Below are 26,068 nucleotides of genomic sequence, written 5' to 3' on the forward strand. Positions count from 1 at the left end.
ATTCCACATTCCGATTATTAGTGGATATTTGCAGCTCTTTCTTCTCATTTTGAGTCACACCACATCAGCGAATGAAGGTCCTGAAAGTTAGACTCCATCCACATTATTAAAGCTGACTCTACTTTGAGGCAGCAGCTCTTTCTCAGTCATATTATTTCGATCCTTCCAACCTGAAGGGCTCATCTTCTGGCCCTACAACAGACAGTATTCTGCTGCTATTCATAAGGTTTTCACTGGACGATTTTTTCAAAAGTAGGCTGCCAGGTCCCTCTTTCTAGTCTATCTTAGTCTGGAAGCTCTGCTGAAACCTATCCAGCATGGGCAACCCTGCTGGTATTTGAAATACTGGTGGCATAACTTCCAGCATCACAGCAACACGAAAGCCACCACAGTACAACAAACTGACTGATGAGTGGTGGACTGTTACAGTGCTGCTATAACAGAAATACCACAAGTGAATGTCTTTAACAAAGAGAAATTTAGTCTCTCACAGGTTAGGAGGCTATAAGCCTAAGTTCTGGGTACCAGCTCCAGGGGAAGGCTTTCTCTCTGTCAGGCCTGGGGATATGTCCTCATCATCAATCTTCCCTTGGTCTAGGAGCTTCTCAGCACAGGGAACCCAGATCCAAAGGATGTGCTCCGCTCCTGGCTCTTTTTATTTGGTGATAAATACAATCCTAGTTTACCTTTTCTTTCTTCTAGGCTAAAAATTAGGAGTTCAAACCAATCAAATGCCAACATAATACATTTTCAAAGAAGTAAAACGTCACATGGTTTTGAATACATATCAAATTTTTCTCTTTTTTCCCAGAGGGGAAAAAACATCTTCTGAAATCCTCAGCTGAGTTACAGCAAGTTCTTATTAGAGAAATGTAATAAATTAATGATGAAGATAGGGGCTTTGCAAAGTTGCGTTCTCATTAGCTTTACATTCAATTCCTTTAGAAGAAGAAGGGGGGAAATTCAATTGAATGGAGAAAAAAAATCACTGAAGTTTCAGATCTTGATCAATTATCTAAAAATATTAGGAAACCAAATATATTTTCTTACACAATCCATATTATATTCTTATTCAGTTATCATTGTTGTTTCTGAGGCTCAGGAAGTGAATTCTTTGGATTTTTCTAAAACATTCAGAGTTCAAATACCCTGTACCTTGTCTCCATTGACCATCAATACTCTGAAAATGACAATGGTTTTGTTTTTAACCTATAAGGCACTCTCACCATGCATGTGGAAGCAACATCAACATGCTTCTCAGATAAATATTTCAAATATTAGTTTTAAAAAATAGCCATTCTTATGAAATACTAAGTAACTGGATGTAAGTTACACATTCTCAAAATGACTACACAATAGTTCCACAGTTTAGCAAAAATGTTATAGGATGGTATTGACCACATAAATGCTGTGCTATTTCTTTGCAACCCAATCTTATATTTGAAAGATACCAGTAAGTGTACAACCATAAAAAAAAAAAAAAATTGTGTCCCTCCCCGCCCCCTCACCAAATCCCTCTAACAAGGCACTCCATAAGCTGAAAATAGCTTTTTTTTTTAATTTGGAAATGGAATTATTAATGACAATTCAATTCCTAGATTACTCCACAGAAGCCTAACCATTAATATCCAGCATCCTAGGATGAGGGAGAAATTATCCTTTCTTAGGCACAAAACTAGTTTTATGGAAAATTTTGATTTGGCAAAGTTTTTCTTTTTTCCTCATTTTCTCAAACACATGCTAGTTCTTCTCTATCCAGACCGCTAGGGACACTGTACCCCCATTCTGTTTCAAATGGGAGCCTGCCTGGACTTGACCTGAACCCCAATAATTCTGGGCTCAGTAACTCACACCCTTCAAAAACACAACTTTCATTCCTCCAATATAACTGATTCATGGACTGTTCTTGTTGCCATTGTGTTGGCTCAAATTCATGGTCACCCCCATGTACAGCAGAACAAAACATTGCCTGGTCCTGCATCATCTTCACAATCACTGGTATCCCTGAGTCTATTATTTCAGCCACTGTGCATTTTGAGTGCCTGCCAACCTGGGGAGCTTATCTCCCAGAACTATATTGGAAAATATTTTGTTGTGCTCTACAGAACTTTTATGGACAATTTTTAGAAGTAGATCCCGAGGCCTTTCTTCCTAGTCTGTCTTAGCCTGGAAGCTGCACTGAAACTTGTCCACCATGGTGACCCTGCTGATATTTTCAATACCGGTAGCATAGCTTCTAGCATCATAGCAACATGCAAGTCATCCCAGTATGACAAACTGACAGATCTATGAACTGGTAACCCCTGAATCTTCCTAAAAATACTTATACTTTAAGTCCCAGCCTACTCTACACCTAATGAATTACTCTAATATAGTGGTTCTCCAACACTATTGTGCTTAAGAATCACTTGGCAAAACTATAAAAAACACCAATTCCCGGGGTCCACCCAGAGACGTGCTGATCCATTAGGTCCAGGGTAGGGCAAGAAATTTGCTTTTTCAACAAAGCTGGTAATGTAGCAGTTCAGCAAACTAAACTTTGAGAAAAACTATTTTTATAGATAAAAATAGCAGAAGAATAAGATGAAACATTCAGACAGAAAAGTGAAAGAATTCTCTCTCTCATACCCTTTTCTCCCTGACCTCTACCACACTCCAACCCTCCTCCTGCTGAGGACATGTCATCACTTGCTAGCCAAGGGCTCTGCTCCTGAATTCCTAAGTTACCCTGTTTTGCCCAGATTAGTTTTCCTTATGTATCTTTGAGAGCAAATATATCCTTTTAATCCATCATTTTTTTATTTTAATTTTAATTTGTTCATTAAAACTCCATGGCAGACAAGTGAGCCCGAGTGTGGGTGGAGGAGAGAATCCATTAGTAAGTCTTAGAGGTTATAATTTGGAGACTGCCTGTATGATGTCTGTCCCTGCCTCTGCCCACTGCATAAACTCTACCTTTGAGGGCTTTTGTACTTGTCAGCAACAGAAGGTATTCTGATGATGGGGAAGAGCTTGTCTATTGAAAGTATGTTTAAAAGTATTTAAGCATCGCTTCCACCACCTATCTATGAGTTTTCCAACCTTTCCATCAAAAAGGTTCTGTTAAGGTGTACAAGTATCTTTATTTTAACAAATCCAGCAAACATGTCTCCATATTTATAATATTCCTTGTTAGAGTTTATAATGTCTTCTTTCTTCAAATACTTTCTTCTCTTGCTTTCTGATTTTTCTCCTGAATTACTTATTGCTCCTAGTTAGTCTCTATTGAAGGCACCTGTTCCTTTGCCCAAACTTACCTTGAAATGTTGGTATGACCCAGGGCTCCCCTGGGAGCCCATTGCTATTCTCTATCTATACTATCTCCTTAGGCGATCCCATCCCTTTGATTTGCAAACATCTGTATGCTGATGCCAACACTCATCTGTTAAGTTGTTGTACTGTGGCAGCTTGCATGTAGCTATAATGCTGAAAGCTATGCCACTGGCATTTCAAATACCAGCAGGGTCACTCATGGCTGACAGGTTTCAGGGGAACTTCCAAACTAAGACAGACTAGGAAAAAGGCCTAGCAATCTAACTTCCAAATATTGGCCAATGAGAATCTTATGGATCACAACAGAATATTATCTGATATAGTGCTGAAAGATAAGCGCCACCCCCCCCAGGTAAGAAGGCACTACACAATGACCACAACAATGGACTCAAGCATATCAACAATTGTGAAGATGGCACAGGACCAGGCAACATTTTGTTCTGTTATACATAAGGCTTCCATGACTCAGAGTGTAGACAGTAGTAACTAACTACAAATATACTGATGATGCCCAGATTTGAATACTAGCCCTGATTTCTCCCTGAGATCCAAGTTCAAAAACCCATATTTTCTCACTTATTCTTCTTAATCAACATCACTGTGTGTACGAGACCATACATATGGAAATGGTGCCTCTGTGACTTGGTGTGGCATCAAAGAGATCTTTGCTCTTCTTGTTTTTATCATCACCTAGGCTGTGTTCACTGGAGTGGGTAAGAAAATTGTGAGTCAACAGTATTGTTTTTGATATTTAGAAGGGGTTTTCGTATATAACACCTTTTTGGTTATGCACAACATATTAGGATTTTACATGTCATTTCAACTTCAGTTGAACTTGACTCCAGAATACAAGCTCTAAAATACCTTGCTTGGCTAACATTTTATCTAAAGCAAGATAACAGCAGATAGTGAAGGATTACAAGTTAGCATCAATCAAGAAAGATTTCCTGGGTAAGATGTAAAGGATTTAGATACATGCAGAAACTTAAGAGAGAACATTCCAAACTAGATTAACACAGAGAACTAGAAATAAGTTGGATTTATAAGATGGATGGAAAGAAAAGCATTCCTATAACTGGAATTATAACTTTAACAGAATTGGTAAATAAACAGATAAAACCTAGCCTGTTGGTGGAAAAATTTAATTCAACCCTATTCTCTACCAATTTCCATGCCAGTTTTAAAATTGTGTTTGAATTTGATGATTGTGTATATTTGTCTGTGTATGTAGGGTGTGTGTGTAAACTTTTAGAAAAAATGTTTTTTGTGGGCAAGGCTACAACTTTGAAACTTATATTCAACATCTGTTACAGGAGGCATGATAGAAGCTACTGGCTGCTACCTACTAGTGCCTGAAAGTTATTCAAAACCAGTAACTCAGCAACTGGAAATCCTCCTCCTTATTCTGGTTTGCTTTGAGCTGCACCATAACACTCAGCGTAGCTGATACCTGGTGGGAAGAGAAGTGGGGACTGAGGTGTGGGGAGGGTTAGACAAATAAAATGTTTCACTTTCCAAATAAATTGATTTAAGTATTCTCCAAATGTTGCTGCTTATATATTTTTCGCCTTGTTTCTCAGAATACGCCATTTTCATATTGAGGTCTAGTGTTGTTAAATAGGAAAGCCTAACTGATATATGCAAAAAAGTATTTTATACTTGGACCAAATGCCTAGAAATATATACGTGGCTAATCCATGATTCACAAATGAAGCTGAGGACCCACTACAACTCCCACTCAGAGATAATGAAGATGAAATGGCACTTTAGAATTAAAATTATATTGAGAGAAAGTACCTTTTCAAAACTAAAAATAAATAAATAAAATAGTATCAAAATGTTGAATAAAACTACAGAGAGCACACATTCATAGAAAACTGGCTAATAAATACTATATTGTTTGTGAGGATTGTCTTCCAATTTATGTGAATCTTCGCTTTTTTAAAATGTTATATACAATTTTTTCTAGTAATTTCTTATGGGAACCATTTATTGATAGATTTGATTCAAAATTGTTTTCAGAAAGAAATGCATCTCTGAACCTAGAATTCTATTACACCATGTAGCTATGGTGGTCAAATTCTAGATGTATATTCCTTTGGGTTCCGTAAGTCCCGCTTATAAAAACATTTTGGACCTCCCTGCTTCTTGATTTGTCATGTGTTTTTATGTCATTCTAATTTGTTCACTTACTGTCTTATCAATAGCCTGAACACTTAGGCTGCTCCTCAACTTTTTCCTAGTATTGAAGAAACTTGCTCATGATCCAACAGGTAGCAATTCATATGTACAAAGCCCAAAGGAATTATCGTGGCTCTCTGCTCTTCAGTGTTATTCACATAGAAAGAAGAAAGTTATCTTCATTCAAATATTTCATTTAACTCTTTGTATTACATAACTAATTTTATCTTTTATCCTTATTTTTCCATTGTAATTATATAAAAACTACATATACACATTCATGACTTTTGCTAATTTTTTTAAAAATTGCATGAGCATCATACATTTGGTGTAGTAGGATATAAAAAATTAATAATGATTTTATTTTTTCCTTAAATAACAAGAAATGTTTCCAATTATTTTTTAGAGCAGGACATTTGGTACAGATAGTGTTGCTATAGCAACTTTTGAACAAGGTTTAATTTGGGCCACTGCGAGTGCACCCACTTGTTTCAAATTCGTCCTTCAGCCTAGTCTCGCGTTTACAAGTACAGCGGCATTTGCAAACACTGCAGCAGGAGTGCCTATGTTGAAAGTTGTTTAGGGATGCCGAACACAAATTTCCACTTGTGTTCGTGGCGTTGATTAAGAGTCATAGTTATAATGTTTATTAAAAAAATAAAACCTTACTCCATTTTTACTCACGCTTAAAAACTTTGAAAACCGATTTGATCTTCACAGGCCTCTTAAAATATTTTGACATTAACCTTCTAGTGTTAAGCCCTTCAAAATGATGGAAGGGACACATTTATCATATTTGCCTGAAGAAAGATATTTTAGATTAGTCTGCATTAGCTCATTTCCACTGTATTGTAACCATATACCTGTAAGAATCTTGCCAATTTTTACATGTCTTTAGGAGTTTTAATATGAAGCAAATAAAGAAATGAACCAAGATCATTTCTGATGAGGATACTTGGGGTTTCCCAAAGCTATGAATACATGCTAAATTTTTACTGGTTCTCAGGTTTCAGTTTTATGAATACTAAAATCTTTAACTTATGGTTCCAGGTAAGATTCAGTCTCTGTTATAATTAATGCAGTGACTTTGAGGTGGCAAATACCTTCACGTGCCCTTTTTCCTCTGCCTAGAATTTGTTTCCTTTTTTCTTGTGACAGGATTCAACTCAAATATTAAGTCCCTGACAAACCTCTGATTTGCACTGCGGAGTTCCCCTCTTTTGCAAAGCATGGGGTCTAGATGGCACTCTGCTATCAAATCAAATACTTATTTACATCTCTGCCTCAGTACTAGCTCGGAAGTTCCATGAAGAATACTTTCTTCAACTTGGGGTTATTTTCCGTGAAAACCAAAACAGCACCTGGTATGTAGCAGCCATTCGACAGAAATTAGTTTGAATGAATCACCATACAATTATCAACCACCATCAAGGTTTCATGATGAGTGTTTTAGTGTCATAGATCTTACCGCTTCCATTTTAAGATATACATATATGTGTGTGTATATATATATATCCCCCTGGTGGTGCAGTGGCTAAGCACTCAGTTGCTAACTGAAAGGACGGCAGTTCAAAACCATCAGCCACTCTGTGGGAGAAAGATGTGGCAGTTTGCTTCCGTAAAGATTACAGAAACCTTGGAAACCCTATGGGGCAGTTCTACTCTCTCCTACAGGATCGCTATGAGTTGGAATCGACTCAATGGCATATATATGTATACCCACACACACATTTGTATATACTGAATATATACTAAAATGTATGTATACTCTGAAATGATACCTAACAGGTACAGCACAAAATAGGTCATCTCTGATATAACTGAAACCAAAATAAGCTGTTTAAGGAATTTAGGAGACAGTCAGCTACGGAGATCAGAGAAGGTTTTGAGGAAAGGAGAAGATTTGAGCTAGCCCATAAGTATGGTTGGGACTGGGAAGTAACCAGAGAGTATGAAGGGGTTTTTCAGGAAAGAGCAAACAGCAGTAGAGGCAGAATAACTGATCCAGGGGCGGTAAATACATCCATGGGGCTGGGTCTAAAGCTCCCTGAAGGAGAGGAGAATTCTTACAGTCCAGAAGTGTAGTTAAGACCAGGTGGCTTAAGAAAAAATGCTGTGCAAATTATATAGAAAGGTTTTAAATTACACTCTACAGAATTCCAGTGTCCATCCCTAAACTGTTGCTGGTATTTATTATTATTACTTTCCCCTCATAACATTTTAGAACATCAATAAATAAAACAGTCATGAAAAAGTACAATATGAAACACCAAATTATTTCTCCAATCTCTCTCTCCATAGGACTGTATTTAATAGATGTTTCACACAAGAAGGGAATGCAATGAAGCAGTATATTTTAGGAAAGGGTAAATTTAGTTGACATCTCATCTGCCCTGAACTACTAGTTTCAGGTTTTTTATCTCAATCTTTTAATCTCTTCATTGATGTGATAAAAATTCCTATAAAAAGAAATATTTATATAAAATGGACTTGGCCTAATGTTAGAGAAAAGATTTGAAGATCATCCTCAAGGTTCAAGAAATCTAACAAAGGTTTTCATTTAAAGTTTGTATTATATAACTATAATATCCAAGAAAATATATCTTATAGAAGAAAAAAATAAGCTAATGACATATTTAACCTAAAGTAGTCTTTTTTTTTTTTTTTTTTTTAGTCGTTATATAGGCTCAAAAGAAGTTCTAGAAAACAGGTAAAGTTTAAAAGAAATCATTAAAAGGAAAAAATGTGGGAGGCTGTAAATCTAATTTAATGAGAGGTCAAGGCATATAACTTTGCATAAAAGGCTGGTTCTGAGGGGAAACATTAAATAAACATTATGTGGGAGTTTATTACAATAAATCTATTTACTATTACAATAAATTTATAAATGATTACAATAAATGACAATTGGATTCAGAGAACAGTAAGGAATAAAGGAATAAAGGTATAAAAAAAAATAGATGTGACAAATGCAACAAATATAAAACCCAAATGTTTAACCTTTAAATCAGTGATTTGGGAGGCTGACTGGGTATGATGGGTATGAAAAGAATGAATAAAATAACAAAACAAACAAAAAAGTCATACACCAAATTAACAAAATATAATGATTCAGGATTGAAAAGCACTAGTCTCTTAACCAAAAACAAATCCCGTTGCCTTTGAGTCAATTCCAACTCATAGTGACCCTATAAGACAGAGTAGAACCGCCCCCATAGGGTTTCCAAGGAGTGGCTGGTGAATTCAAACTGCTGACCTTTTGTTTAGCAGCCACCGTCTTAACCACTGTGCCACCAGGGTTCCAGCCTATTAAGCAACAAGGAAAAAAAGTTAGGGGAAAAAAAGTGTAGGAAACTTGGCTTTAAAGAACATGACATTGAATCAATTGTGAGAAGAAAAGCTAAGGTAATGTAAAACGGGACAGGATAATTCTATGTTCTTGCCTCCCAAGAGCACTGAGGATTAATGAGATGACAACATGGACTTATTTGATATAAAAGGCTCGTGATGATGTTTCAATGGAAAATTGTCTTTATTACCGAGGAAATATGTTGCATTTGGGCACTGAACATTCTGAGCCTGGAATTTCCCGCTCTAGAATTTCAGCAAAATAGCCTCACTGTTGTTTTGGGGACTTATGGTACACTTCTGTTTTAGAAAATAATCACAGGTCAAGATGTTCCCTAAACTCCATGAGACAGACTGGTAATTGTCCAAGTTTTTTTTTTTTGGCTCTGTAGAAAACCGATAGTGTCTATTGTCTCACATTCTCTACAGTCCTTAAGTTCTTGCCTCATTTAATAATTAAACTGTTGTTGCTGCTGCTTTGTTAGCTGCCATGGAGTAGGCCCCTGATTCATGGCAACCGCACACACAATGGAATAAAATGCTACACAGTTCTGCACCATTCCCATGATCAGGTGAGGATCGGACCAGACTGTTGCAATCCACAGAGTTTTCCTGATTTGCAAAAGTAGATCTCCAAGCTTTCGTTCTTAGTTCCTCTTAGTCTGGAAACCTGTTCAGCATCATAGCAACACACAAGCTTCTACTGACAGATGGGTGGTACTGCACATGAGGTGCATTGACCGGAATTGAACCAGGGTCTCCGGCATGGAAGGGGAGAATTCTACCATTAAACCACCACTCGAACATTGGTTATTAAAAAAAAAATTGTGGATTCCGACTCATGGCGGCCTCACGTGTTACAGAGTAGAACTGAGTTCCACAGGGTTTTCGTGGCTGTAATCTTTACAGAAGTAGATCACCAGGCATTTCTTCTGTGCTGCCTCTTGGTGAGTTTGAACTGCCAAATTTCGGTTAGTAGATGACCACAAACCACGTGCACCTCCCAGGGAACAGGATATAAAAAAAAGGATATAAGAGAACATAAAATAATAGTAGGATATGCATTAATCACTCACCATGTGTCACTGTGCTAAACATGTTAAATGTTCAGCACAATACATTTCAACACAATACCTCATGGGATTCTCAGTGCGCTTGTGATATTTATGAAGTTATGGGCTCTTGGCTTCAAAGCCACTTGTTCTGTGAAAATGAAGATGGATCCTTTAAATATTTTTCCTTTGCAAAATGACACAAGGTAAACTTTGTCAACAGAGGGAGCTGGAGGGGCACTGAAGGAGGCAGGGGTTTCTCTTTTCCTGCCTCTGCTGTGCCACTCTTGCCAGGCTCTTGCAGTGAACACACCTTCTCAGCACCCAGTGAATAGCAACTTCCCCCAGAGCCCCCTCAGACAGTTTCACAGCCAAGTGCCCCTCATAAAGTACCTCTCTACGTATGGCTTCTGGTACACCCTGAGGCCAGTTTGTGCCAAGTTTCCCTGGCTCTTCCCTTCATGCTCTATTTCAGCTGTAAGGTGGTTGTTGTTATCATGTGCCATTGAGTCAATTTTTTGACTCCTGGTGACCCTATAGGATAAAGTAGAACTGCCCCTTAGAGTTGTCTAGGCCATAATCTTTATGGGAGCAGGTCACTAGGTAGCTCAATTTCTGCATTCTTTGGAGCTGTTATGTACAATATAATATACAACTTATTAATGTAAAATTTATGCTTTGTCAGTATACAAGTACACTGATTTATTAATACACAAGTATATAAATTATACTTTAAAGGATTTGATTAATGCAAGAGTCCCAAGTTGCATCTCAAGCAGAACAATTGCTTTGGTGTTTTACCACCATCAAAGCATCCTGAATATTAACTTTCACATGTAAAGAGCTCAAAGTAGGCACTCTTGATAGCAAAAACACACACACACAACTGTGCGTCTCACAGAGAACATCCTAGAATAAATTAAAAGAAATGTGAGGTAACTCGCCTTTCATCCTCAGATAAACGACTAAACCTTTTTTTCCAGGAAGCCAAAACTGCATATTCCTTATTAGTATGCTGAGAATTTCCAAAGTTTTCCCAGGGTTATAAAATGTAGTTTATTCTAGCTTTGTATTCAATGGCAAGGCTTTGAATGCCATCGCAGTTGTAGCTCCCCACCCAATCAAAGTTTAAAAACCTAAAAATTCGGAAGTCCTATTGACTGTGCAGTAATTTGGGAATGAGATGGTGAGTTACATAGTAGCATTTCAATAACTAATAGTAAATTTCTTGAGTGGGCAAATGAATACTGTCCCTTCATTCATGTATCATCTGTAGCACCCTGCATGTGGTTACTTCGATATTAAAAAAAAAAAAAAAGTAGCCTAAGCATTTAAAATGTGCCAGGCACTGACAACTTCTGACTCCCGTTTGGAGTTAGTAGAAGCACTTTGAGGATCTAACTTTGTCATCTTAAGGATTGTGTGGCCAGTGTGTTTGAGCGGGGATGAAAAGACTTGTATGCTGGGCCTTACTTCACCAAGTGTCTATCCTGGGACTAGCAGCTGTGATCCGTCACTCTTTGAGGCTTTGCCTCACAGGCTTCTCAACAGAGCTTTGGCTTCCGTGAGCCACCACATCTGCTTGCTGCATACTAGTGGGGCCTGCCTCCCTTAAGATATTTAATATCTATCACAGAGGCACCAAGTACCTGACAGCAAAAGAATACTAATGAATGCTGTGGAAGCAGGTTCAGGAAAGATTACAGATATTGTTTACAGAAGGCTTAGAGTGGATGTTATACTAACTGCTCACCTGGTTCTCCAGAAATAAGGTATCATTATTCATGTGATTATTTGGTATCATTTGGCAGTTTAAATTCTTTCCAGGTATTCTTTACTCTTTCCTAGAGTCACAAAATTGTTTGTTGGTAAGAACTGACTACTACTTGAATGCCTAGCAGTATAACTCCTTTTGTCAGTTCTCAGCTTGAAAATTCATTTGCAAAATGCTTTGCATGTTTCCCCATAGTGGATGTCTGTGCTGATTACCATGTAATCGTTTACTTCCATGGTTATGCAACCTCATTTTAGTAATGTGTTTTTGAACATGGAATTGAAATATACCCATAATACAAATAAATGTGTGTGCAGTGACAGTGCATTATATGTACCTTTCAGGTATATTTGTTTCTGGTGCAGTATTTGTTCATAAAGATCTTCGCATGTTTAGGGCCACTATCTCTGCCAAGTTCAGTCAACAATTTTTTTTTCAAGAGGAAATGGGCAATTCATGCTATAGACTATATGTAAACCAAAACCAAAAAAAACCTAAACCCATTGCCATCAAGTCCATTCCTACTATAAAGTAAAACTGCCTCATAGGGTTTCCAAGGAATGCCTGGTGGATTTGAACTGGCAACCTTTTGGTTAGTAGCCAATAGACTGTATAGAGAATAATAAATTTAATATCATAACATGAACTACTAAGTTTATCCAGGGCAGGTAGAAAATTAAAATAAAATTTAACTTTTTAAAAAAGCTATGTGCCCTTTAGTCCTTTTCAGATTAACGGATACTTTCCTGGGTGTAGAAGAAACAGGGCTGGGGAAAACAAGTGTCTGTGCTTCTGTTTGCCACACTTTGAACAAGGTGACAATAGGTAATGCCCAGCTCACTTTTTGTCCCTCAGTGTGGCACTCAGGCTGTACCAGTTTTTGTTTGTGCTGTTCTTTCAGCTTCAAAGCCATGCGTGTATGTTCCAAGCCTTTTAGTTAGTAGTGGGGGAAGGGGGAGGGAGAGAATGAAGAAAATTTTCTTAAAATGTGTAATATTAGTAGCCGTGGTATGGGACTAGTGAACTCTGAGGTGTGAATAGTTAAGGTATTAAAAAGGCTGAAAAGAGCAACAAGCAACTGTTAGTAATAAAAACTTTCAGTAATTACTGGTTCCACTGCCTTGGCTGTTAACAGGCAAAATATTCTGTATCCCATTACATAGCCTGTGACCCATCCCATCTCCCAAAAAAAAAAAAAAAATTTTTTTCAAGGCAAAGATTAATGCTGCAATACTTAAAAAGGAAAATGTGATTATACCAGATTTTATTGTAATACCATTATTGATTTGTTGCCATAATAATGTAGGATGCACATTGCTTTACTTCAGTAAGTTTTTATTTTTCTACATTTCCCCTTGCAGATTTGAGAGCCTATATGTCTATAAAATTACAACTTGGATTCTGCAATTGGAAAGCCTATCTGTTGTTCAAAACTTTCTTTAATCTGACTATAAAACCCACGGCTGTCGAGTCAATTCCAATTCATAGCAACCCTATAGGACAAAGCAGAATTGCACCACGCCCCCCCCCCCCACCCAGGGTTTCAAGGTTGTAAATCTTTACAGCAGACTGCCTTGACTATCTTCTGCAGAATGACTGGTGGGCTCGAACTGCCAACCTTTTAGTTAGGAAATGAGTGCTTTAACCACTGTGCCACTAGGGCTCCTTTATCAAGGAACTGCGGTTTTATTCTCCATATTAGTCATTTTATTGGTGGGATAAAATAAATTCTGCAGTATTATAGGCTTCAAACTTAAACATCCAAAAAAGGAATCATGCCGGCCATCCTCACACTAATTCACTTTAAAATGAAAACATATTTCAGTTAGTCTTTTTAAATGAAACAAAACAAAAAGGTTTTTGACTTTTTATAGCTTGCAATCTCTCCATCATTGATTATGATCTAAAAGATACTTTTCCTGCTCACATTTTTACTTGTTCATTTGCCAGTACTAAATATTTTGCTAATACAATCAAGCTTATTATAACATAATTATGTAATGCATGGACACAGATGTCTTCTGAAATATTACATTTCAGGTAATAGGGACCTTTTGTAGCACAAATGTTATTCCTTGCCCACTCTTCTCTTCCCTACCTACATTGTCTCCCTAGGTCACCTTATTTATTCTCTACATGGTAATAGCTAGCTTCCAATTTTTATCTCGGGCTCACATCTCTTCTCTGAGTTTAAAATCCTATAGACCGTTGACATTAGATGTCTCAAAAGCATCTCAGATTTCACATATCCAAAAGTGAAGCTCTTGATTTCCCCTTCAAATTTGCCCTTCTTCCTCTTCCCCATCTCAGTAAATGCCATCACTATCCACCCAGCTGTTTAAGCCAGAGAGCTAGGAATTATCCCTCAGTTTTCCCTTGTCTTCATTTTCCGCGTTCAATCTGTCAGCAAGTTCTGATAGTTCCATCCCTTATATATATTTTAAATCCATCCACTTCTCTCTGTATCCACTGTCTCTACCCCTGCCCTAGCCACCACCTACAGCTTCCTAACTGCTCTCCCAGGTTCCATTTACAGTGTCCTCCTAAGCCATTCTCCACACAGCAAATAGAATATTCTTTTACAACATAATTTATTCATGCCATGTCCCAGTTTCACTTAGAATAAATTTGAAAACTCTTGATATTATATTTAAAGTTAAATCGAAACTTCTTACTCTGGTTTACAAAACCTGGAGTAATCTGGCCTCTACCCAACTCAGATTACTGAAGCCTGTTCTCATTTGTATCTGCTATAATGGGAAGTGGCAGATTTGTGACATTTGACACTGCCCTGCCCATCAAGCGGGGCCCTCACTTACCCACACCAGGGGCCTTAGGACTGGTGGCTCTACCCACTCCACAGAGCCACCCGCAACAGGGGTCTAAGAATAAGTGGTAACTCCCAGTCCTTACAGCCAACAGTATTGGGTGCCTGTAGTCCAGCTGCAAAACCCACTTACCTATGTGCTGTAGGGAACAGGGAAATACCTTCTACACAGACACTCAGGGGCAGCAAGCAGTCAACCCCCTGCCTTGATTAGTGCATGACCCCCTACTGCAGCCAGATACATGTGCCTACACCAATCACTCCTTATCATCTAGGACTGTAGGTGAGAGCCGGCACTACACACTTGGTGACTGACTACCTGGACACCTGAACTGAATGATACAAGAAAAGTGAAGGGACTGCTGGGCTCACATACCTAGTAACAACTCTAGCCACCTGGAGACAGGATGTGAAATCTTCAAAAATGCCAATAATCAAACTAGCTAACATGACCAGCCTATTTGGACATATCAAAACAAAACAAAACACGAAGCTAAGACACAGTAAGCAAACATAAAATAAATAAATACAATAACTTATCGATGGCTTAGAGACAACAGTCAATATCAAATCACATAAACAGGCAGATCAACATGGCTTCAGCAAGCCACCAAAACAAAGACACAAGAAACCTTCCAGAGGCGGAAAACTTCTTGGAATTACCAGAGGTAGAATTCAAAAGACCAATATACAGAACTCTTCAAGAGAACAGGAAGGAAATCAGGCAAAACACGGAACAAGCCAAGGAACACACAGACAAAGCAATAGAGGAACTTAAGAAGATTATACAAGAGCATCATGACAAATTTAACAGGTGGCAAGAATCCATAGAGAGACAGCAAACAGAAATACAAAAGAATAATAATAAAATTTCAGAATTAGACAACTCATTAGAAAGTCATAGGAGCAGAATTGAGGCAATGAGAGTCAGAATTAGTGAGATTGAAGATAAAGCAATTGACACCAAATTATTTGAGGAAAAATCAGATAAAAGAATTTTTTTAAAAAGGAAGAAACCCTAAGAATTATGTGGGACTCTTTTTCTATCAAGAGGAATAACCTACAAGTGATTGGAGTACCAGAACAGGGGGGAATAACAGAGAATACAGGGAGAATTGTTGAAGATTTGTTGGCAGAAAACTTCCCTGATATCATGACACACAAGAAGATATTTATCCAAGAGGCTCATCAAACATCACACACGGTAGATCCCAAAAGAAAGTCACGAAGGCATATTATAATCAAACTTGCCAAAACTAAAGATAAAAAGAGAATTTAAACAGCAATTAGGGATAAAAGAAAAGTCACCAACAAAGGAGAGTCAATAAGAATAAGCTCAGACTACTCAGCAGAAACCATGCAGGCAAGAAGGCAACGGGATGACATATACAAAGCCTTGAAGGAAAAATATTGCCAGCCAAGAATTATATATCCAGCAAAACAGCCTCTGAAATATGATGGCAAAATTAGGACATCTCCAGATAAACAGAAGATTAGGGAATTTGTAAAATCCAAACCAAAATTACAAGAAACACTAAAGGGAGTCCTCTGGTTAGAAAATCAATAACATCAGATAACAACCCAAGACTAGAACAAAAGACAGAGCAACCAGATATCAACACAGACAGGGAAGTCACAAAAATAAATCAAAGCTAAAACACTGAAAATAAGGAAACAGAGACATCAATATGTAAAAGATGACAACATTAAAACAAAAAAGAGGGACTAAAAAATGTATTCATAGATTTTTTTTATATGGAGACAAAGTCAAGGTGATATAAAGAAATAAAAGATTAGTTTAAACTTAGAAAAATAGGAATATTCAGGTAACCACGCAGGAAACTAACACTCTTACACATCAAAATAAAAAAACAAGAAAAACATAAGACCCAGCAAATACAAAATCAACGGTGAAAAAGATGAAAAGAAAATGACTCAGCAGAAAATTAAGTGGAACAAAATAGCTGTCAACAACACAAAAAAATACATCAAAATCACAGCACTAAACTCATAAAAAAAAAAAACTCATAGCTATCAATAATTACTCTAAATGTAAATGGACTGAATGTACTGATAAAGAGACGGAGAGTTGCAGAATGGATAAAAAACACACACACACACAATCCATCTATATGCTGCCTACAGAAGACACATCTTAGACTTAAAAACACAAACAAACTAAAACTCGAAGGATGGAAAAAATTATATCAAGCAAACAACAATCAGATAAGAACAGGAGTGGCTGGAGAATTCTACCAAACTTTCGCAGAAGAGTTAACACCACTACTACTAAAGGTATTTATTTCAGAGACTAGAAAAGAATGGAATACCCCCAAACACATTCTATGAAGCCAGCATAAACCTGATACCAAAACCAGGTAAAGATACCACAAAAAAAGGAAATTACAGACCAAAATCCCTCATGAACATAGATGCAAAAATCCTCAACAAAAATTCTAGCCAATAGAATTCAACAACATATCAAAAAAATAATTCATCGTGACCAAGTGGGATTCATACCAGGTGTGAACACCCAATATAATCCATCACATAAATAAAACAAAAGACAAGAACCACATGATCTTATCAATCCATGCAGAAAAGGCATTTGACAAAGTCCAACAGGCATTCATGATAAAAAAAACTCTTAGCAAAATAGCAATAGAAGGGAAATTCTTTGACATAATAAAGGGCATTTCTACAAAGCCAACAGCCAACATCGTCCCAAACGAAGAGAGTCTGAAAGTATTCCCCTTAAGAACAGGAACCAAACAAAGATGCTCTCTATCACCACTCTTATTCAACACTGTGCTGGAGGTTCTAGCCAGAGCTATTAGGCTAGAAAAAGAAATAAAGGGCATCCAAATGGTAAGGAAGAAATGAAAGTATCCCTATTTGCAGATGATATGATCTTATACTCAGAAAACCCCAAAGAACCCACAAGAAAACTACTAGAACAAGCACATGAGAAAATGCTCACTATCATTAGCCATTAGAGAAATGCAGATCAAAACTACAATGAGATTCCATCTCACCCCAACAAGGCTAGCATTAATCCAAAAAACACGAAATAATAAATGTTGGAGAGTTTGTGGAGAGACTGGAACACTTATACGCTGCTGGTGGGAATGTCAAATGGTACAACCACTTTGGAAATCAATTTGGTAACTCCTTAAAAAACTACAAATAGAAGTACTATATGATCCAGTAATCCCACTCCTTGGAATATAACCTAGAGTCATTAGAGCCTTCACATGAGTACATACATGCACACCCATGTTCATTGCAGCACTGTTCACAATAACAAAAAACATGGAAACCACCTAGGTGCCCATCAATGGACAAATGGATAAACAAATTATGGTATATTCACATAACACAACCAAATACTACACAATGATAAAGAACAATGATGAATCCTCGAAACATCTCATAACGTGGATGAATTTGGGAGGTATTATGCTGAGTGAAATTAGTTGCAAAAGGACAAATATTGAATGAGACCACTATTATAAGAACTCAAGAAAAGGTTTAAACACAGAAGAAAACATTCTTTGATGATTAAGAGGGTAGGAAGGGAATTCATTAACTAGATAGTAGACAAGAGTTATTTTAGGTGAAGGGAAGAACAACACATTACAGGGGAAGTGAGTGCTACTGGACTAAACCAAAAGCCAAGAAGTTTCCTGAACACAACCAAATACTTAAAGGGATAGTGTAGCAGGGGCAGGGGTCTGGGGACCATGGTTTCAGGCAACATAGGTCTATTGGCATAACAAAGTTTATTAAGAAAATGTTCTGCATCCCACTTTGGTAAGAGGCATCTGGCATCTTAGAAGCTAGCAACCAGCCATCCAAGATGCATCAATTGGTTCTAAACCATATGCAGCTAAGGAGAATGGAGAACATCAAAGACGCAAGGAAAATATTAGCCCAAGAGAGAAAAGGGGCCACATAAACCAGAGACTCCGTCAGCCTAAGACCAGAAGAACTAGTTGGTGCCCAGCTACCACCAATGACTGCCCTGACAGGGAACACAACAGAAAGTTCCTGACAGAGCAGGAGAAAAGTGGGATGCAGAACTCACGTTGTAATAAAAAGACCAGACTTAATGGTCTGAATGAGACTGAAGGAACCCCAGAAGACATGGGCCCTGGACTCTCTGTTAACCCAGAACTAAAATCATTCCTGAAGCCAACTCTTCAGACAAATAATAGACTGGACTATAAGACATAAAATGATACTAACAAAGAGTGTATTTCCTAGTTGAAGTAGATACATGAGACTAAACAGGCAGCTCCTGCCTGGAGGAGAGTTGAGAAGGCAGAAAGGGATAGAAGCTGGTTGAATGGATACTAGGAATCCAGGATGGAAAGGAGAAATGTGTAGTCACGTTATAGGGATAGCAATTAGGGTCACATAACAATGTGTGTCTAAATTTTTGTATGAGAAACTAACTTGAGCTGTAAACATTCACCTAAAGCACACACACAATGCACAAAAAAAGAAAGCCTGCAGTGGAAAAATGAAATGGAACCCATAAACATCAATATCCTAGGCATTAGTGAGCAGAAGTGAACTGGCATTGACCATTTTGAATCGGACAATCATATGGCCTATCATACTGAGAATGACAAATTGAAGAGGGATGGCATTGCATTCATCAACAAAAAGAACATTTCAAAATCTATCCTGAAGTACAATGCTGTCAGTGATGGGGTAACATTCATAGGCCTACAAGAAAGACCTGTTAATACAACTATTATTCAAATTTACCAACCAACCACTAAGGCCAAAGATGAAGAAGTTGAAGACTTTTACCAACTTTTGCAGTCTGAAATTGATCAAAACATGCAATCAGGATGCATTGATAATTACTGGTGATTGCAATGTGAAAGTTGGAGACAAAGAAGGATTTATAGTTGGGAAATATTACCTTGGTGATGGAAATGAAGCCAGAGATCGCATGATAGAATTTTGCAAGACCAACGACTTCTTCATTGCGGATATCTTTTTTCACCCACATAAGTGATGGCTATACACATGGATCTCACTAGATGAAATACACAGGAATCAAATCGACTACATCTATGGAAGGAGACAATGGAAAAGCTCACCAGTCAGAACAAGGCCAGGAACTGACTGTGGAACAGACCATCAATTGCTCACATGTAACTTCAAGTTGAAACTGAAGAAAATTAGAAGTCCATGAGAGCCAAAGTACAACCTTGAGTATATCCCACCTGAATTTAGAGACCATCTCAAGCATAGATTTAATGTGTTGAACCCTAATGACTGAAGAGCAGACGAGTTGTGGAATGACATCAAGGACATCATCCATGAAGAAAGCGAGAGGTCATTAAAAAGACAAGAAAGAAGGAAAAGACCAAAATGGATGTCAGAAGAGACTCTGAAACTTGCCTTGAATGTCAAGCAGCTAAAGCAAAGGGAAGAAATGATGAAGTAAAAGAAATGAACAGAAGATTTCAAAGGGTGGGTCGAGAAGATAAAGTATTATAATGACATGTGGAAAGGCCTGGAGATAGAAAACCAAAAGGGAAGAACACACTCGGCATTTCTCAACCTGAAAGAACGGAAGAAAAAAATTAAGCGTCCAGTTGCACTAGTGAAGGATTCTACGGGGAAAATATTAAACAACACAGGAAGCATCAAAAGAAGATGGAAGGAATACAGAGTCACTCTACCAAAAAGAATTGGTTGACATTCAACCATTTCAGGAGGTAGCATATGATCAGGAACCAGTGGTAATGAAGGAAGAAGTCCAGGCTGCACTGAAGGCACTGGGAAAAAACAAGTCTCCAGGAATTGAATACCAATTGAGATGTTTCAACAAATAGGTGCAGCACTGGAAGTGCTCACTCGTCTATGCCAAGAAATTTGAGAGACTGCTACCTGGCGAACCGACTAGAAAAGATCCTTATTTATGCCTACTCCCAAGAAAAGTGATCCAACCAGATCCAGAAATTATCAAACAATATCATTAATATCACACGCAAGTAAAATTTTGCTGAAGATCATTCGAAAGCAGCCACAGCAGTATATCAACAGGGAACTGTCAGAAATTCAAGCTGGATTCAGAAGAGCACGTGGAACCAGGGATATCGTTGCTGATGTCAGGTGGATCCTGGCTGAAAGCAGAGAATAGCAGAAAGATGTTTACTTGTGTTTTATTGACTATGCAAAGGCATTCAACCGTGTGAGTCATAACGAATTACAGGTAACATCAAGAATGGGATTTCCAGAACACTTAATTGTGCTCATGAGGAAATTGTACATAGATCAAGAGGCAGTTGTTCAAATGGAACAAGGGGATGCTGCATGGCTTAAAGTCAGGAAAGGTGTGCATCAGGCCTGTATCATTTCACCATACTTAATCAATTTGTATGCTCAGCAAATAATCCAAGAAGCTGAACTATATGAAGAATGGGGCATCAGGATTGGAGGAAGATTCGTTAACAACCTTTGATAGGCAGATGATGAAACTTTGCTGAATGTGAAGAGGACTTGAAGCACTTACTGATGAAAATCAAAGACCACAGCCTTTGGTATGGATTACACTTCAACATAAAGATAACAAAAATCCTCACAAGTGGACCAATAAACAGCATCATGACAAGAGGAGAAAAGACTGAAGTTGTCAAGGATTTCGTTTTATTTTGGTCCACAGTCAATACCCATGGAAGCAGCAGTCAAGAAATCAAAAGATGCACTGCACTGGGCAAATCTGCCGCAAAAGCCCTCTTTAAAGTGTTGAAAAACAGCTTTTTTTTTTTTTTTTTTTTTTCCGTCTGGCGGCACCCATCAGGTAAGCCAAGATGGGTGCATACAGGTATATCCAGGAGCTGTGGAGGAAGAAGCAGTCCAATGTGATGCGCTTTCTCTTGCGAGTCCGCTGCTGGCAGTACCGCCAGCTCTCTGGGCTGCACAGGGCCCCCCCGCCCCACCCGGCCCAATAAGGCGCGCAGACTGGGGTACAAGGCCAAGCAAGGTTATGTCATCTCTCGGATTCATGTACGCCGGGGTGGCCGCAAACGCCCGGTGCCTAAGGGTGCAACCTATGGCAAGCCTGTCAATCATGGTGTCAACCAGCTGAAGTTTGCCAGAAGCCTTCAGTCTGTTGCAGAGGCGCGAGCTGGACGCCACTGTGGGGCTCTGGGGGTCCTGAATTCTTACTGGGTTGGTGAAGATTCCACATACAAATTCTTGGAAGTTATCCTCATCGATCCATTCCGTAAAGCTATCTGAAGAAACCCTGACACCCAGTGGATCACTAAGCCAGTCCACAAGCACAGGGAGATGTGCTGGCTGACGTCTGCAGGCCGGAAGAGCCGTGGCCTCTGGAAGGGCCACGAGTTCCTCCGCACTATTGGTGGCTCTCACCGTGCCACTTGGAGACTGCGCAATACTCTCCAGCTCCACCGTTACCGCTAACACATGTTTGTAAAATTCATACCTAATAAACAATTTAGGACAGTAATCTCGACTTAAAAGTGTTCTTTAATTTGTCTGTTAAAACAGTAGATGTCTGCAGATTGTTTCATGAATGCATTGTCAAATTTTGAAAGCGAAAGTGCAATAATGCTTGAAGACAGTAAGTGATAGTGTTATCTTGTTTCTAATAAGGTAAACACTTGTCTTTGCTTTATCTTGTTAGGCAGTTACATGTCGGTGTTTAAGATGAGGTGTGTGGTATAATAGGTGTAAAATAAATTGTGTAAAAGAGGAAAAAAAAGAAAGTGTTGAAAAACAAAAATGTCACCTTGAGAACTAAAGTTCACCTGACCCAAGCCATGGTGTTTTCAGTTGCCTCAAATGCATGTGAAAACTGGACCATGAATAAGGAAGACTGAAGAGCTGATGCATATATATATATACACACATACATATATGCATATAGATATATAAAAACCCACTGCCATCGAGTCAATTCCGACTCATAGCGACCCTATAGGGCAGAGTAGAACTGCCCCTGAAAAATAGATATATAGATATAGCTATAATGGTCAGCTTAAATATATGACACTTATATGTAGTATAATTCAATTTAAGAGTGTTTTCAATAGACATGAGCAGTTACATATGCAAAGTACACATACACACACAAAACAAAATCTTGAAAGATCATATATTTTATAACATGCTGTTTAAATTAAAACAATAAAAGCAATAGAGAAACAGTGAGTGGGAAAAATATGAATATGAAAATTGGAAAATGCTTTATTCAGCCATAAAATAAATACTACCTCAAATAGAATTTATTCTCTCAATCCGAAAACACATATATCCATCAACATATAAAAGAAAAAAATTCTCATGGATCCCTGTTTCTCTCAAGATCAATAACTTTTCACTGTAGCTGTCAAAGTCTTCCAGCAGCTAATACCTTCTCTCTTCTTTCAAAAATAAATATTTACTTGTGCTAGAGATTTAGCTGAGCACTAGTGATAGGAAAATAAAAGACATATGGTTTCTAATTTCAAGAAATCCATATAATAAGGGAAGGCTGACTTACAGGTGGTTAAATAAATTTTGATAATTTTTACAATAGAAGTATCTTCAAATGCTATGGAAACAGAGAAGAGAGTTGGGGAGCGCTTTGTAGAGGAAGAAATCTTTGATTAGAATCTTAAAGAATAGTTTTATGAGGTTGGGGCAAGAAGTAAGACCCAATACAAGTCGCTGGACCAAGTTCCAGAAAGAAATTTGGGCCTACTGGTGTTGCATATCAATACAAATTCCATGTGCACATCTTTAATCAGGCCACCCTTCTGGGAAGCACCCTCAAGAGATCTTGTCCACCAGTGAGTAGAAGTTTGTTGTTAGCTGCCCTTGAGTTAGCCCCCGACTCAGGGCAACCCCATATGTGTTAGGTGTAGAGAAAAGGTGAAGGTGCTCTAAAATAGAGCATACCGTGTACAGAGTCTCAGGGAAATAAAACAGCATGGTGTATATCAAATGAACAAATAACAAAGTTTGATCCAAACTCTGTTGGCAAGGCTGTGGGAATATAGGCATACTTACACATGGTCAGGTGTTGTTATTAGGTACTGACGAGATGGTTCTGACTCATAGTGACCCTGTGTGCAACAGAATGAAACACTGCCCAGTCCTGCACCATCCTCAAAATCATTGCTGTCTTTGAGCCCATTGTTGCAGCCTCTGTGTCAATCCAACTCATTGAGGGTTTTCCTCTTTTTCACTGACCCTCTATACATTGTCAGTGGGAGGACATAAAGTACAGCCCCTATAGAGAATTTGGTGATATATAGCAAAATTGTGTACACATTATTGTTTGACTCCATGTCTAGGAATCTATCTTAAAATAGACCATGTGAAAGACATTATGTACAACAGTATTGATTGTAGCACTATTTTTAAAGCCAAAAATATGAAGAGAAAAAAAAAAACTAACTTCTGATCAGATGGGAACTGACTGAATAAAGTCTGATCCATCCATATAATATAGATTCTACATTGTAAAAAGAAGGTGGGCTGTCTTTATATACTACTATAGAATATCTTCAGATTCTTAAAAAAAAAAATTTAAAACCCATTGCCATCAAGTTGATTCCAACTCATAGTGACAGGAAAGAGTAGAGCTGTCTCATAAGGTTTCCAAGGAGCAGCTGGTGGATTTGAACCGCCAATCTTTTGGTTGGCAGCCAAGCTCATAACTACTGTGCCACCAGGGCTCCTCCAGTACATAGTTAAGTGAAAAATCAAAGTGGGGAAAAATGAGGATAGTATGCTATCATTTATCTAAGAAGGAACAGGCATGAATATTTAGATTGAGCATGTGAAATTGACAATTTTAGGCTAAAAAGCAGTCCAATATTGGCATTTTCATGTGTTTCTGTACATGTATTATTTTACATTTTTAATAGTGAAAGGATAAAATTTTTACATGGTGTCTCCTAGGTAGGGCTAATATACAACTTGACTTTGCCTTTGACAATCTTAGTTTACTATTTTCTGGGTATAATTATTAATTGATTCCCCTTTCACTCTTGAAAGTGTTCCAAGTTGGGCCAAAATTATATGGTCATATAGGGGATGGATGGGAAAAAAGGTAGAGAGGACAGGCAGGAAGAAATGAGTAAAAGTGGAAAAGCCTGAGATAGAAGTTTATTTGAATATATTTGTTTTGTCAATCTAACTTTGAAAACACGTAAATACTTTTTAAATGTTTAAAAAATTAACAAATAAAGCAATCCCTAAAAATCGGAGGTGAAATAAAATGTATAAATAAACGTAAATGTGTATTCAGTCAGTATATAACCATACAGAAGCTATTTTGAATAAAATAAAAATGCAATAATTTGACTGTACTTCCCTAGAACTACAAACATGTCTTAAACTGTTTTCATTAATGATATTATTGTTGGTACTGTTGCTATCGTTCTGAGATAGTTTTGCGTATACTTCAGAGTAAAGCAAACAAATAATGACATTGGCGTCATTAAGAACCAGGAGAAAAGAAGAAAAAGGTCAATAGGTTTAGTAAATATTCAGTAGCCCTGAATTTGAATTGGAAGTGCCAGCATGAACTCATGATGTATTATATCTTTACAAATAAACAAACATATTTCCTGACTCTGTCCACTGAAGATGGACAATGAACAATTCAGTAGCTATGGGCATCCCTAGTGCTCACTTTGTGGTCACTAAATGAAAAGAGCCAGGAATACTTAGAGAAATAGATGACTCCAAGTCTAGGGCAGGAAAAGTCCACAACCACCCTGGAATTTCTTGCTATAACGGAAAGCAAAAAAGCTATCAAAGTCTACCAGGATCTTGTCAAACAGACTCAGAAGACAACCAAAATTGGCTCCCACTGGTCAAAAATAAAAATAGCAATAGATGAGATTGATTGAAACAATTCAAATAAGTTTAAAATCTATGAGTTTGTAATGATACCAAAAAAAAAAAAAAAAAAAAAACCTCATTCTGTGCCTTTGGAAAATGCTAGGAAACCAAATTATTATTGTGAAAATTAATAACAGTGAGGGGGAAATCAAGCATTTATCCTGCCTTTCCTAAATTACCTGTATATCTCAGGATAAGCAATTAGTTCATGGTGGGAAGCTTCTCTTTATGGGACTGTTCCAACTAATGAATGAAGAAATTTTGTTACAGTTAAAGTATTACCGTTATGCAATCTCTAATGAATTAACGGATTTGGGCAGTGATCATCAGCGGCTGTAGTTACCATCTGATATCATATAACCCCTGAAGTACACACCACCACCACGGAACCAGCCTGGTAATGGGTTTAGACCTAACATCCAATATACAGGAAATTTAGGGGACACCACAGGGATACAATCAGCAGAATCCACACTGTGGGAATTCTGTAAGAAAAACTACCTGGCTTTTTTAAACAAACAAACAAAAATATTAAGAAAAAAAAAAAAGAGGCAGAATCTATAGATTTAAAGACATTATAAAAATATGTCCAAAAATGCAATACATGGGCTTACTTGTATCTCAATTCAAATAAACAAAATGTAAAGAACAAAAAAAGCCATTTATAAGATCATAATCAGAGCAATG

The 26,068-nt window shown here is 37.7% G+C and overlaps 1 pseudogene; it reads left to right on the plus strand.

Annotated features, from left to right (window-relative positions):
• The first annotated feature begins 21,330 nt into the window (after nt 1–21,330).
• LOC126077853 (60S ribosomal protein L15-like) lies at nt 21,331–21,946 on the plus strand (annotated as a pseudogene).
• Nucleotides 21,947–26,068: the final 4,122 nt, after the last annotated feature.

Source organism: Elephas maximus, chromosome 6, assembly GCF_024166365.1.
Source record: "Elephas maximus indicus isolate mEleMax1 chromosome 6, mEleMax1 primary haplotype, whole genome shotgun sequence".
Lineage (NCBI taxonomy): Eukaryota > Metazoa > Chordata > Mammalia > Proboscidea > Elephantidae > Elephas > Elephas maximus.